This window comes from Hordeum vulgare, chromosome 6H (assembly GCF_904849725.1).
Source record: "Hordeum vulgare subsp. vulgare chromosome 6H, MorexV3_pseudomolecules_assembly, whole genome shotgun sequence".
NCBI classification, from domain to species: domain Eukaryota; kingdom Viridiplantae; phylum Streptophyta; class Magnoliopsida; order Poales; family Poaceae; genus Hordeum; species Hordeum vulgare.
Window position 1 is genome coordinate 242,387,704 of NC_058523.1, and position 14,513 is coordinate 242,402,216.

The window sequence follows — 14,513 nt, forward strand, 5'->3', positions numbered from 1 at the left end:
AGACTGTTGGAAAGATGCCCTGGAGGCAATAATAAAATAGTTATTATTACATCTCCTGTTTCAAGATAGTCATTTATTATCCATGCTATAATTGTATTGAATGGAGACATAAATGCATGTGTGGATGTATAGACAAAACTATGTCCCTAGTGAGCCTCTAGTTGACTAGCATGTTGGTCAAGGATGGTTAAGGTTTCCTAGCCATAGACAAGTGTTGTCACTTGATGACGGGATCACATCATTAGGAGAATCATGTGATGGACAAGGTTTTCTGCATGTCAAGTATGCATTCCTATGACCATGAGATCATGTAACTCACTGACACCGGGGAAATGCCTTGTGTGTATCAAACGTTGCAACGTTACTGGGTGACTATAAAGGTACTCTACAGGCATCTCCGAAGGTGTCCGTTGAGTTAGCATGGATCAAGACTAGGATTTGTCACTCCGTGTGACCAAAAAAGGAGAGAAACACAGAGAGAGAGAGATCAAATCTAAGAGGGGCTGCTGTGCTCCGGGAGCCATGGCGTCCATGGACCAGAGGAGAAACCACCTCGCACCTAGAGAGGAGTCCAAGGAATAAGAAAAAGGAGGGGACTCTCTCCCCCTCTCTCCCGGTGGCGCTGGAGCGCCACCGGGGCAACCATCGTGACAACGATCTACACCAACAACTTCGCCGTCGTCATCACCAACTCTCTCCTCCTCTATGTAGCGATGTAAAACCTCTCTTCCCCATTGTAATCTCTACTTGAATATGGTGCTTCATGCTATATATTATTACCCAATGATGTGTGTCTATCCTATGATGTTTGAGTAGATTTATTTTGTTCTACGGGTTAATTTTGATATCATGTTATTGATATGAGTTGTGTGTTGATATGGGGCTGTCCTAAGGTGCCCCGTGAGGCACACACATGAAGAATTCACGCTGGAAGGTTTGCGATATGTTCATGATTCGCTTATAGTGGGTGGCTAGAGTGACAAAAGCTTACACCCGAGTAAGAGAGTTGTGTGCGTATGGGAGTAAAGAGGACTTGATGTTTAATGCTATGGTTGGGTTTACCTTAATTATTTCTAGTAGTTGTGGATGCTTGCTAGAGTCCAATCATAAGTGCATATAATCCAAGTACGAAAAGTGTGCTAGCATATACCTCCCTCATTGCATATGATAAGTATCTATCATGTTATATTCAATTGCCTATGGACAATCTTTATCTTGTGTTACACAAAAAAGTTTTCTACTAAACAGCCCCTAACTTTTATTTACTTGCTCCTTATTTTATTGCAAACCTATCTATTACACCTACTAAGTACTTCTAGTTTATTTTCCGCAAAATAGTTTCGTACTTGTTCTAGGTAAAGTAAGCGTTAGCCTGCGTAGAGTTGTATCGGTGGTTGATGGAACTTGAGAGATTATTAATTCGACCTTTAGCTCCTCATTGGGTTCAACACTCTTACTTATCGAAAAAGGCTACAAACGATCTTCTACACTTGTGGCTTATCACGGTCATCTTCAACGATTGAACCGAATCTCCACGGACTTCTATCTGTGTTATCGTGTGAACTCTCACAAACACATTAGTCCCTCAGCCACGTTTGTCTTCAATAGTCCAAAACCAACAAAGGGTGGCACTAGATGCACTTACAGTTTGTGCATTCACTAGTTTTGCTTGTGTTTGGTGGTCTGAACATTGTAGAATACATCATGGTAATATCTGTGCTACTTGGGTTACTTTGGAAACTGCTATGCATAATCATTTGGTGCCACCATATTATCAATGTAAATTGCTTCAAAGTTTGCAGCGTTTAAGACAAGGAGAAAATTTATCGGGAGAAATATTATGGGGAATTACAATCTGGCATGATTAGATGTCGTATTGTTAAGGAGAATGAAGCTATGCTTGCATGTTTTATGGGTGGATTAAATAGAGAGTTTTAGACTATTTTAGAGTATAAAGAGTATAGCACTATCACTTGTTTATTCCATCTTGCTTGCAAAGTTGAACGTGAAGTGCAGGATCGACATGCATAGGTGAGAACTAACTTTTCTGCATGTTGATCTTCCTCATGGACATCACATACATCATCTACTTCCACAAGTCCTGCTGCAGAATCGCCTACTTCAGCCGCCAACTCCAACATAGATACAAGTAAACCGGCAGCTCCACCACCACCCTCCACTAAGGGCACACCTTCAGGGCTTGCACAAAGCTCTTCTTTGTCCATGCCATCAAAAGGGAAAACATGTGATGTTATTTGCCGTCGTTTCAAGGGTGGAGGTCACTATGCGTGGGAAAGCCCATCCAAGCATGTGATGATTGTTACTGGGGATGGTAGATATGAGTCCGCTAGCGATTATGATGAGGATACTTTGGTTCTTATTGCAAGTGAAGAACAGGGTGTCATAGATACTAAACAAGAGACACAATACATGGTTGTTGAACACGCTCAGATGTATCAAAGTTGAGTTTCTCAACGTGTTTTGAGTGTGCGTGTGACACATGTTGGGCAAAATCAGAGGCACAACTTGCTCCATACAAAGGTAGTTGTGAATGAATGTTCTGTCTCTATTATCATCAACGGAGGGAGTTGCAACAACTTGGCTGGCATGGAGATGGTGGAGAATTTGTCTCTCACCACCATACCACATCCTCATCCTTATTACATCCAATGGTTCAACAACACTGGCAAGGTTAAGCAAACACGTACTGCTCGTATGCATTTTAACATTGGTACATATTCTGACTATGTTGATTATGATGTGGTATGCATGCAAGCATGTTCCATTTTACTTGGTAGACCATGGCAATTTTATAAAAATTATGTACATCATGGTAGGACAAATAAATATACCCTTGTTCATAAGGATAAAAATATAACTTTGCTTCCTATGTCTCCTAAACATATTATGAAAGATGACATTGCTAGAGCTAGTAAAGTAAAAGAGGAGCAAAGTAAGAGTAAAAATCAGATTGTGGCAAAGGAATTTGAGCAACACAATAAGCCTAATAAACCATCATCTAGTGTTGCATGTCAAATAAAAATGAAGAGTGGATGTTTACTTTCCACTAAATCTGATATTACTAATCTGGATTTTACTACATCTGTTTGCTATGCCTTTTCATGCAAAGAGGTCTTACTTTCATTCATGGACGTGCCTCCCTCTTTGCCTCCCGCTGTCACAAACATTTTGCAGGAGTTCGCTGACGTCTTTCCACACAATGCGGCACTGGGATTACCAACTTTAGAGGGATTGAGCATCAGATTAACTTAATTCCTGGTGTATCGCTACAAAACCGTGTGCCTTACCATACAAATTCAAAGGATAAGAAGGAGATTATGCGTCAAGTACACCAGCTACCCGACAAAGATTATATAGGAGATGAATGGAAAACTGAATTTAAAACTAAGTTTGGATTATATGAGTGGTTAGTCATGCTTTTTGGGTTAACTAATGCACCTAGCACTTCCATGAGATTAGTGAATGAGGTTTTACGGGCTTTCATTGGACGATTTGTGGTAGTTTATTTTGATGATATACTGATTTATATTAGATCTTTGAAGGAACGCTTGGAACATTTACACGCTATTTTTATTGCTCTATGTGATGCACGTCTGTTTGGTAACCTTGGGAATGCACCTTTTGCACCGATCGAGTATCTTTTCTTGGCTATGTTGTTACCCCACAGGGAATTGAAGTTGATAAATCCAAGATTGAATCTATTGAGAGTTGGCCACAACCCAAAACGATCACACAAGTGAGGAGTTTTCTTGGACTCGCTGGTTTCAATAGGCGTTTTGTGAGTGATTTCAGCACCATTATTGCACCTCTCAATGAGCTTACAAAGAAGGATGTAACTTTTGTTTGGGGTACTACACGTGAAGATGCCTTCACAGTATTGAAAGATAAGTCAACACATGCTCCCTTACTCCAACTTTATAATTTTAATAAGACTTCGAGCTTCAGTGTGATGCTAGTGGAATTGAATTGGGAGGTGTGTTATTACAAGATGGTAAATCTGTTGCATACTTTTTTGAAAAATTGAGTGGGCCTAGTCTGAATTATTCTACTTATGATAAGGAATTATATGCTCTGGTTCAGACTTTGGAAACACAACAAAATTATTTATGGCCCAAAGAATTTGTTATACATTTTAATCATGAATCTTTGAAACATATTAAAAGTAAAGCAAAACTGAACCGTAGACATGTTAAATGGGTTGAATTCATTTATATTTTTGCTTTTGTCATGAAACACAAGAAGGGTAAAGAAAATGTTATTGTTGATGCATTGTCTCGTCGGTATACTTTTTTTCACAACTTGACTTTATAATATTTGGTTTGGAGACTATCAAAGACCAATATGTGCATGATGATGAACTTAAAGATGTGTTGGAGAATTGTAAAGAAGGGAGAACATGGAACAAGTTCATCATTAATGACGGATTAGTGTTTCGTGCTAACAAGTTATGCATTCCAGCTAGCCCCGTTGTCTTATGTTGTTGCTTGAGGCGTGTGGAGGAGGATTAATTGAACACTTTGGCGTGAAGAAGACAGAGGACATACTTTCTACACATTTCTTTTGGCCAAAGATGAGACGGGATGTTGAGAGTTTTGTTGCTCGCTGCACTACATGTCAAAAAAGCTAAGTCACGGCTCAATCCTCATGGTTTATATATGCCTTTCCCTATACCTAGTGTTCCATGGGAGGATATATTTATGGACTTTCTTTTAGGTTTACCTCAAACAAATAAGGGGAGGGATAGCATATTTGTTGTCGTGGATAAATTTTCGAAAATGGCACACTTTATACCATGTCATAAAAGTGATGATGTTGCTAATGTTGTTGATTTGTTATTTCATGAATTTATTCACTTGCATGGTGTGCCAAATACAATTGTTTCGTACCGTTATACTAAATTTCTTAGCCATTTTAGGAGATGTTTATGGGCTAAGTTGGGGACTAAACTGCTTTTTAGTACTACTCGTCACCCCGAAACTGATGGACAAACCGAAGTAGTCAATAGAACATTGTCTACTATGCTTAGGGTTGTTTTCAATAATAACCAGAAAATGTGGGAAGAATGCTTGCCTCATATTGAATTTGTTTATAATCATTCAAGACATTCTACTACTAAGATGTGCCCTTTTGTAATGTGTATGGTTTCCTACCTCGTGCACATATTGATTTGTTGCTTCTTCCATCTTCGAAGAAGGTTAATTTTGATGCTAAAACATGTTGAATTGATCTTAAAAATGCATGATTTAACTAAGGAAAACATTGAACGTATGAATGCTAAATATAAACTTGTTGGAAGGGTAGAAAACATGTAATATTTGCACTTGGAGATCTTGTTTGGTTATATTTGCGTAAGGATAGGTTTTCTGATTTGCACAAATCAAAGCTAATGCCACTTGTTGATGGTCCTTTTATGGTGTTAGAAAAAATAATTGATAATGCATATAAACTTGAGTTGCATGCAGATTTTGGGGTTAGTCCCACTTTTAACATTACAGATCTGAAACCTTATTTGGGTTAGGAAGATGATCTTTCATCGAGGATGACTTGCTTTCAAGAAGGGGAGCATGATGAGGACATCAATACCAATGTTACACCCACACCTCTTGTTGATATACATGTTGGACCAATTACTAGAGCTTGCGCACGCCAATTGAATCACTATGTACTTTTGTTTATTGGAAATCCTTCTAATGTTCATGAACATATGATGCTGCTAAATTATATACTTTTGTTTTACTTATGAATGAAGGAGCTACCATGGACAAGAAGGATCGCCATTAGAGCGGGAACAAGCATGGACAAGAAGTTGCGCGCGAGCGAAATAACAATGGAGCTTCTAGTGGTGATTTTCGCACTTTGAAGCCACCATAATTAGAGCATGAAGGCTTGGACGAAATATATAAGATGCCACTTCATAAATTTCGTCCATAGGCTATTATAGGTGTTGCGTCACCTTATTATTGGTCCAGGCCCATGTAATTTAAAAATACCACGTTATAGGCTATTTTAAAGTTTGTATGTGTGGGGAAAGGGAGTTAGGGTTGGTTTCGGACCGCTCTTCCGAGGGGTCACGAAATCCCCCTCTATTCCCCCATATATACAACCCTTAGGGCGCCTTTTAGACTTGGGTTTGTTTTAGATTAAAAGTTCACCATAGCTGCAACTTCACGTCCTTTGTTTGTGTTCCACGGCCAGACCAAGACGTCATAGAACCCCACTTTCATCAATAAATATTTTCTCATATATTCGCAATATTCAGATTGCAGTTTCAGTTTCTTGCTTCTTCATTTGCGTGCAGGAAATAGACTTTTGTGGTGAGGTTGATCGTACTCAAGCATGGTCAATAACCTCTCAGAGTTGGTTTGGCGATTGCTAAGGCACGACGTCCACACATGATCGTAGTGGGATCGTCAAAGTCTACTCCACAAAAAATGATAGCCACCATCTCATGGAAAGACGGGAGACCTTTGCCTCCATCAACCATCGTGGTCCATCTCATGGAAAGATGGGAGACCTTTGCCTCTATCAACCATCATGATGGTGATCTACATCAACAACTTAGCCGTCGTTACCGCCAACTCTCTCCCCCTCTATGCAGTGATGTAACCCTTCTTGTCCCGTTGTAATCTCTAGTTAAACATGGTGCTTTATGCATCATACTATTATCCAATGATATTATGCCACCTAGGATGTTTGAGTAGATTCATTTTGTTCTATGGGTTGATTGATGATCGTGATTGGTTTGAGTTGTATGTTTTATTATGGCGATGTCGTGCATTCTGTGCCGCGCACACGTGTGGGTTTACTATTGTAGGGTGTTGCAATATGTTCATGATTCGCTTATAGTGGGTTGCGAGAGTGACAAAAACTTAAGCCCGAGTAAGGGAATTGTTTCATATGGGATAAATGAGACTTTATACTTAAAACTACGGTTGGGTTTTACCTTAATGACCTTTAATAATAGAGGATACTTGCTAGAGTTCCAATCATAAGTTCATGTGATCCAAGTACGAAAAGTGTGTTAGCTTATGTGTCCCCCTCATGTAAAACAAACTAACTTAATTGTTTTTATTTATTAAAACAACCCTAACTTATATTTTTGTGTTCTTTATTATCTTGCAAACCTATCCAATTACTCCTACAAACTAATTTTATTCTTTTTCTAGGTAAATTAAGCATTAGCATGCATAGAGTTGTATCATTGGACGATAGAACTTGAGATAATATTAATTCTACCTTTAGCTCCCCATTGGGTTACACACTCTTATTTATCGGAAAGGCTACAAATGATCCCCTACACTTGGGGGTTATCAAAGGTGAACTTAGACTAGATACATATATGTGGTGGTTCTAGTGGGCTCAGATTGGGGTGGATGTGTACTCATATTGGATGCATATATTTGTTAGTGGTGAACTAGGATTGGATTGACTATATGATTATAGATATGTGGTACCTTAATTGTACGAAGGCAAAACACATGGTGGTTTAACGACATGGTAGATGATATGTGGTGGTTTCATGGCATGGCAGCGAAATATATGGTGTTTTTATGGCTTGAAGGTGGATACATGGTGGTTTGATGGTATCTCGATGGAGTATGTAGTGGTGGGAATCGTGGGGTGGTGTCATGGCGGCTAGGAACAAAACTCGAAACTCTAAGGGACTAGACACCAAGACCAGGAACTCAACATGGCGATGCTATCACAAACTCAATGATGCAAAGCACTTCAAATAAGATTGCACATGCTCAGATTGGTTCAGATAGGATGGTCTAACCGTATATTTTTTTGGCCTTTTCTTGGACTCTAGGTATGAGGAAAATATGTAGTCTAAACTATGAAAAACTGATAAAATATCATCGAGTAACCTAGAAATTTGATATAATTTGTTAGAGGTAATGGTGTAACGGTCTTTCGACGAGGGGTAATTATCAATTTGGGTGGAGTTGACTTTGGTGATTCGACTATGACTGTATGAAGATGTTGTGCCTTAACAATCAGTAAACATACTCACTGAGGTTATTGACCACATTGGAGCATGATCAACTAGATCACAAATGCCTAATTTGTGCAAGCAATCTAAGAACAAACAATTACTAAGATTTCCAATCCGGATATTGCAAACAAAGATGATAGTTTATTGATGAAAGTGGGGTTCCGAAAAGCAATTTTGGCATAGTCGTTGCACAAAAACGATGTAAGCAAAGTTGCAGCTATGGCTAACTTTTAACTAAACAAATTACAAGTCTAAACGATGCCCGAGGGTTATATTTATAATGCCCAGAGGGGGAAATTCATCCACCCCTAGAAAGGTGTAACTAAAATCCATCCTAAGTTATTTCCCCTACCAATACGGACTAAAAACATACTATGATATGGTATTTAAATCAACATGGGCCTGGCCCAACAACAAGGTGTTGCAACACCTATACCAAGCTATGAACAAAATGTATGAAGTGACAATTTTCTTATTTCGTCCAAGTCCTCTTATGTCACTATGGAAGCTTCAAAGTCTTGTAAGCTCCACTACAGGCCCGAGTCATATTCCGTGTGCACACCTTCATCTCCATTTTGATCATACTCCAATGTTCATCCGTCTTGATCATGTTAGGTTATTTGTTTCCAACCAATACAAAAGTATTTAATTTAGGAGAATCATGTCTGGATGAACATTAGAGTAGTTCCAACAAATGAAAGTTCCTAATAGTTTAAGTGGCATGCACGAGCTCTAGTAATTTTGGTCCACCTTGTGTATCATTAGGCATTATGGGTGGAATTGTGGTACGAATTTCCTCATCTTGGACAACTGTTATTGAAATCCTAAATGATTGTGTTTTCATGCAATGATTGCGCTTTCAAGAATGTTGTCTGGTTTTCTATCAGTCACACTTCTCAAATAGGAAACAAGTTCTGGTCTTTCAATCGAGGGATAAGTGGAACATGATAATTGTATATATCAATTTTCATAACATTTAAGCTAAATGATTAATTCAATGATGAAACACATGCCATGCAAACACCATATGCGTCGTTATACCATTTCTCATTTTGTTGCAAGAGGAAGTCATAAGATTTACCCACCGCTTATCATACACTACAATTCTAGGTAGATTGTTATGCCTCCTTGGTACAACAACTACTTGATTACCAATATAGAAAATATACATATATAATTTGAACTATTATTGAACCACCTAATTTTTAATACTAGTTGACATTGACATTATAACTTATTTGTAGAAGAAAATGACATCCATATAAGTATATGTTAGGACTATTTGACTCAATCAGTTGTGGCTTGCTAATAGCATCAATAAGATAATCCATTGCATAGTCATACCAATTATATTCACCTATACATCAATCCTCCAATGGTATCTTAATAATCAATGACAATCTAGTCATTTTATAAGAAGATATAATCAAATCTCTCACTATAAATATGCAATATGCTTTAAATGCATGCTTTCCCAGCTTCACTTGATACTTGTGTTATATGCATGGCTATTTTTCTGCTAGCTTCAAACTATGAGAATCATTCTCAATATTACTCTTCAAGAAATCGGTAGAAACAACAGTTGTGTGACCATCAAACCCACTAATGTCTCATGGTTTAGAAGGATTATCAAACTTTCTACATATCTCCACCATAGAATATCAATTTCATTCACATCTCTTGGTTCTTGCACTTACAAGAAATGCACTCCTTCCATTTTTTGTATACAAGGTCATTATAAAAAAAATACATTTTGCAATTATACAAGGACAACGAAAGTAATGATACAAAAATTGATGACATTGTCTCGTACTTGCAACATCATGAATATAATATTGTAACATGTCTAGGAGCTTGGATATTGTACTTGTCGGGTACTTTGTTGATATATGACCCACCTCACTCTCTCATAACATGTCTAAGAGCGTGTGCTACATCCGACTATTAATCAGTAGCACGCTTCTCTTCCCTTTCGCCCCTTCTCTCTCCTCCAACTCATCACAAATATAATATTTAAAGACTTTCAGTGTAACAGCAAGATGCGATCCTATCCTGATTTTGGCACGAGGTCCTCGACAGGGATAGAAGCGCATCTCCTCGTTTTGCAAGAATGGATATCGTTACAAGTACATATAAAGAAAGGATGAGTATATGGAATTGGCTTACACTCGCCACATGCGAGAACATGAACATCTCAATACAACAATAGATTCAATCACCATATAGAAGAGCTAGGTCTGACTACGGACAAAATCAAATGATAAAACTACATGCATCCTTGCTATCCCAGGCTGCCGGCCTCGAACCCACCCTAGACCGATGAAGAAGAAGACGAAACTCCAAATAGAACAATCATCGCGCTCACGTCAAAATATCACTTTACCTATACCTACAACTGTTGTTGTAGTAATATGTGAGCCACAAGGACTCAACAATCTCATTTCCAAAGGTATCAAGACTGGCAAAGCTTAATGGGTGAGGTATTGTTAAGTGGTGAGGCTGCAACAAGCACTAAGCCTATATTTCAGTGCCTAACTTGCGAGTACAAGAATAAGAGGAGGTGATCTACGCATAAACGATCGTGAACTAGCCACAAGCTGCATGGAAAACCTCAAGCATGGAAAACCCGTAGTCTCCTCGGAATCCCTATGGAAAACCTCAACCTCGAAATAGCCCAAACTATCCTCAGAATCCTGGTGCACAAGATATTTCATAAAAGGTAAAACAAATCCATCAAGGCCACCCGATGTGTCGACGAACCCGATAGGAGCCCCATATCTTGTTCTTAGGACACAACCGGATAAGCTAGTTACAGTGGCCTGATAGAAATCACCCGAGTTACCCCAGGGTGGCCCCGCACAATGCTCTAGTTTGGACCAACACTCATGAGGAGCACTAGCCCTGGTTGTTGATTAATTAGCCACGGGGGTCGACGGGTCACTATGCAATTTTATTAGTTATTAGGCAAATCTACTACCAAATTTGGGTCTTGTCTGAAGAGTTTTAATCTAATATAAATTATCAAGGGGTCCCCATAACAACCCCGAGCATGTAAGGAGCGCTCGATATGGAGCATAACACCGGTACACAAGCAACTAGGGCCGCAAAGGTGGAACAAAATACCAAGCCAAAAGGACAAGTCTTCCACCTTTTACCAAGTATATATGTGCATTAAAATAAATAGCAATAATATTGTGATATCTCAAGAAAACCATGTTTTCACATGGAAGCACCTGCACCTGCAACTAGCAACGCTATAAGAAGGCTGAGCAAGCGGTAACATAGCCAATCAAAGATTTGCTCGGATGTGGAGGGGTTAGGGGCTTTTCATGACAATGTTGGGAGGCTTGACATTCAGGTGGTAGGTAATGAGACATAATGATAGAAGAGAGATAACTAGCATAGCAATGATAGTAGTGGTATCCAGGGAAATAGCCATCTTGCCTCAGATCTCGCTTGGAAGAAGAACAAATCCTTGAAGTAGACGAACCAACGTAGTCGAACGAATCCTCATACTTCGAGTTGGTTTTGGAACTCTATCAAGAAGAAACAATACGGAAATAAGAATCAACACATGATAAACACCACAACATGTACATGGCATGATGCACACTCAAATATGATGCATGTCCATTTAATTATGCATGACATGGCAAAGCACGACAATCAACCTCTACACATTAAGTGAAGCTCAATATGCAACGAGTTGCATATTGATGAAACTCCATATTTGAATTACTTAGTTCACTCCCATTTAGGTACAAGGCAATATTAAATGTTATTAAACATGACAAGAGGTGAAACATAAATGAACTATCTGTCTAGGCATTTTAAATGAGGTCGGAAACATCATATAACATTTCCAAAACGACCCCATATGTTAATTTTGAAATTGGTCCAGATCTACACTAAACATATTTTATATTTACTAATCCCCAAAATTAAGTGCACCATGTGATTCTACACGTCATTATAGTCGATTTACATATATAGATCATCTAAAATGGAGCTACGGTCTAGAAGATAAGACCAACACACGATGAATATGCTACGTATGCAACGACAGCCACAAACATACCAAATCATGGATGCGGCAAGATATTATGAAACTACAGGAAATTATAGTCAAGTTTCATATATGACATGTTCAAAACGGAGCAACGGTTCAACAATTACAACCAACACAAGCTATAGTCATAATTTGTCCGAAACAACAACATAACATTTTGCACACATCAAATCAACAAGCTACATGAATCTAAACTGCATAAACAAGACATGGGGCAATAGTTTACATGATGCACAACAATTCATCTCGTAATAGAAAATTGAATAGAAGCATGGATCACTAGAAAATGAGCTCACGAGATGGCTACTTGAACACAATTTTAGACTTATTGAAAATAACAGCTTTTAACATAGCAGTTTTATTACCAAGGCATATTGGTAGCAAGAAAAACACATGCTACATGGCATACAATGGCATGAAAATTTACAACGTGGTGGTAGGCATGATGCACTTCATTTCATTTCATTGCACCAACCTCAGAGGGACGGGAGATCAATAGCAAAAGGCATGGAAACCTAGCAACAAAACATGGCAGATTCCAGACTTCGAATTATTTTGACCCTACGAACATCAAAATTTCATGGCATGTTGGCATCAAGAAAATAACATCTAAACATGCATTTTCATGGCAAACAAAAATACCAGGGGCTAGTACACATCACAAAGGGCACATCTCATGTTTAATAAAAAATCATATTATGCATGGATTAAATCACACAAAAATAACAAAAGGGCATCACAACAAAAATAGCATGCACACAAACTTTCTCAAATCACAAAACTAAATGCACAGATTGATTCTATGAATTTTCCTACCCCAAAAATCATATATAACATGTGGGTATTTACTTTGGAAAAAATGACACAACAATTATGCAAGATTATGGCATTTACGCAAATTACGGGAAAACAATAAGTTAAACATTTTTATCATGCATGAAAGTTATATATTATGAATCTACACAAAATTCTAGTCATTTTACATATTTATAACATTTTAATCCGATGCATGGTTATTTAATTATTAGCATTTTAAAAACATGTTTTTTTTCGAATTATGCAAAACATTGGGTAATAGACAAATCCGCACAACGGGAAAAAACATACATGGGCCGAATCTACTACTATTGGTTCAACTGATGCACGCGTTGCTTAGCAAAACAACACACACAGGCGCATGGATAGCACGCGACGCTCACCTCGCGCTGGGCTGGGCCAGGCCGAAACTGGACCGGGGGTGGCGGTTGAAGGTGGATCGACGATCTGATGTGAATTAGTGCCGAGCGGCGGCACGCGAACGGACACTGACGAGCAGGGCGATCGGCGGCGGTGGAGCAAGGGCAGACTAGGGCGGAACGACGGGGCTTGGGTCGGGGTCACGCGCGTAGAGGCGGCGACATTGCGCGGAGGCGGGGCAGTGCAGATAGTGATGGGTAGAGGGGGTCATCGAGGCAGCGACGCACTCGGGTGACGTAGAGGGGGCGACATGCAGCTCCGGTGGCTGGCGAGGGTGGTCGGGGCCGTAGGTTGACGTCGGATCTCCAACGGTGGGTCGCGCGGGGAAGATCCGGGCTGGAGCTCGGGGACGAAGGCTCTGTGGTCGCCAGGACATGTCCGGGTTGCCCATGGAGAATGTCCGGCTTGGGGTTTCCTGCGATTTGGGACCCTTGATCAAGATCTACAAGCTAAAGTTGGGTAGATGGCTAGGGTTACGGGATCTAGAGGGTTTGGGTGACTAGGGGGGAGTTTTTGAAGGGGGGTGGGTGCAAATTTGGCAAGGGAACCCTAGGCAGTGAGAGAACTCAGCTACCTCTTCGTCTCTGTTGCTCGATCAAGAAGGCGAAGATCGTCATCGAGCTGTACGGGTGCTGAACGCGGAGGCACCGTCCTTCGGTGCTAGATCGGGACGGATCGTGGGACGGCGACGATTTGGATCGCGAAGACGTTCCACTACATCAACCGTGTTTCTTAACGGTTCCCGCTTAGCGATTTACAAGGGTGTGTGGATCTGATCTCCCTCTCGTAGATGATCATCACCATGATAGGTCTTCGTGTACGTAGGATTTTTTTTGTTTCCATGCAACGTTCCCCAATAGGAAGAGCAAACTAGATTATTGGAATGGGAGAAATACCTGATCTTCATGGACACATCTGCCCTCTATGAGAAGCAAAAGGAGTACGTCAACCTTGCCCGTGAAGAAGTCCTGGTCCAAAAAAGAGGCATGGGAGGCATGGGTGGCATGGGTGGCTTCAGAGCTACCATGGGCGACATGGGAGGCATGGGTGGCTTCGGAGCTACCATGAGCGGCATGGGAGGCATGGATGGCTTCGGAGTTACCATGGGCGGCATGGGTGGATTCAGAGCTACCATGGGGGCATGGGAGGCATGAGTTTTGCGTCTCTCATGGGAGGCATGGGAGCACCTTC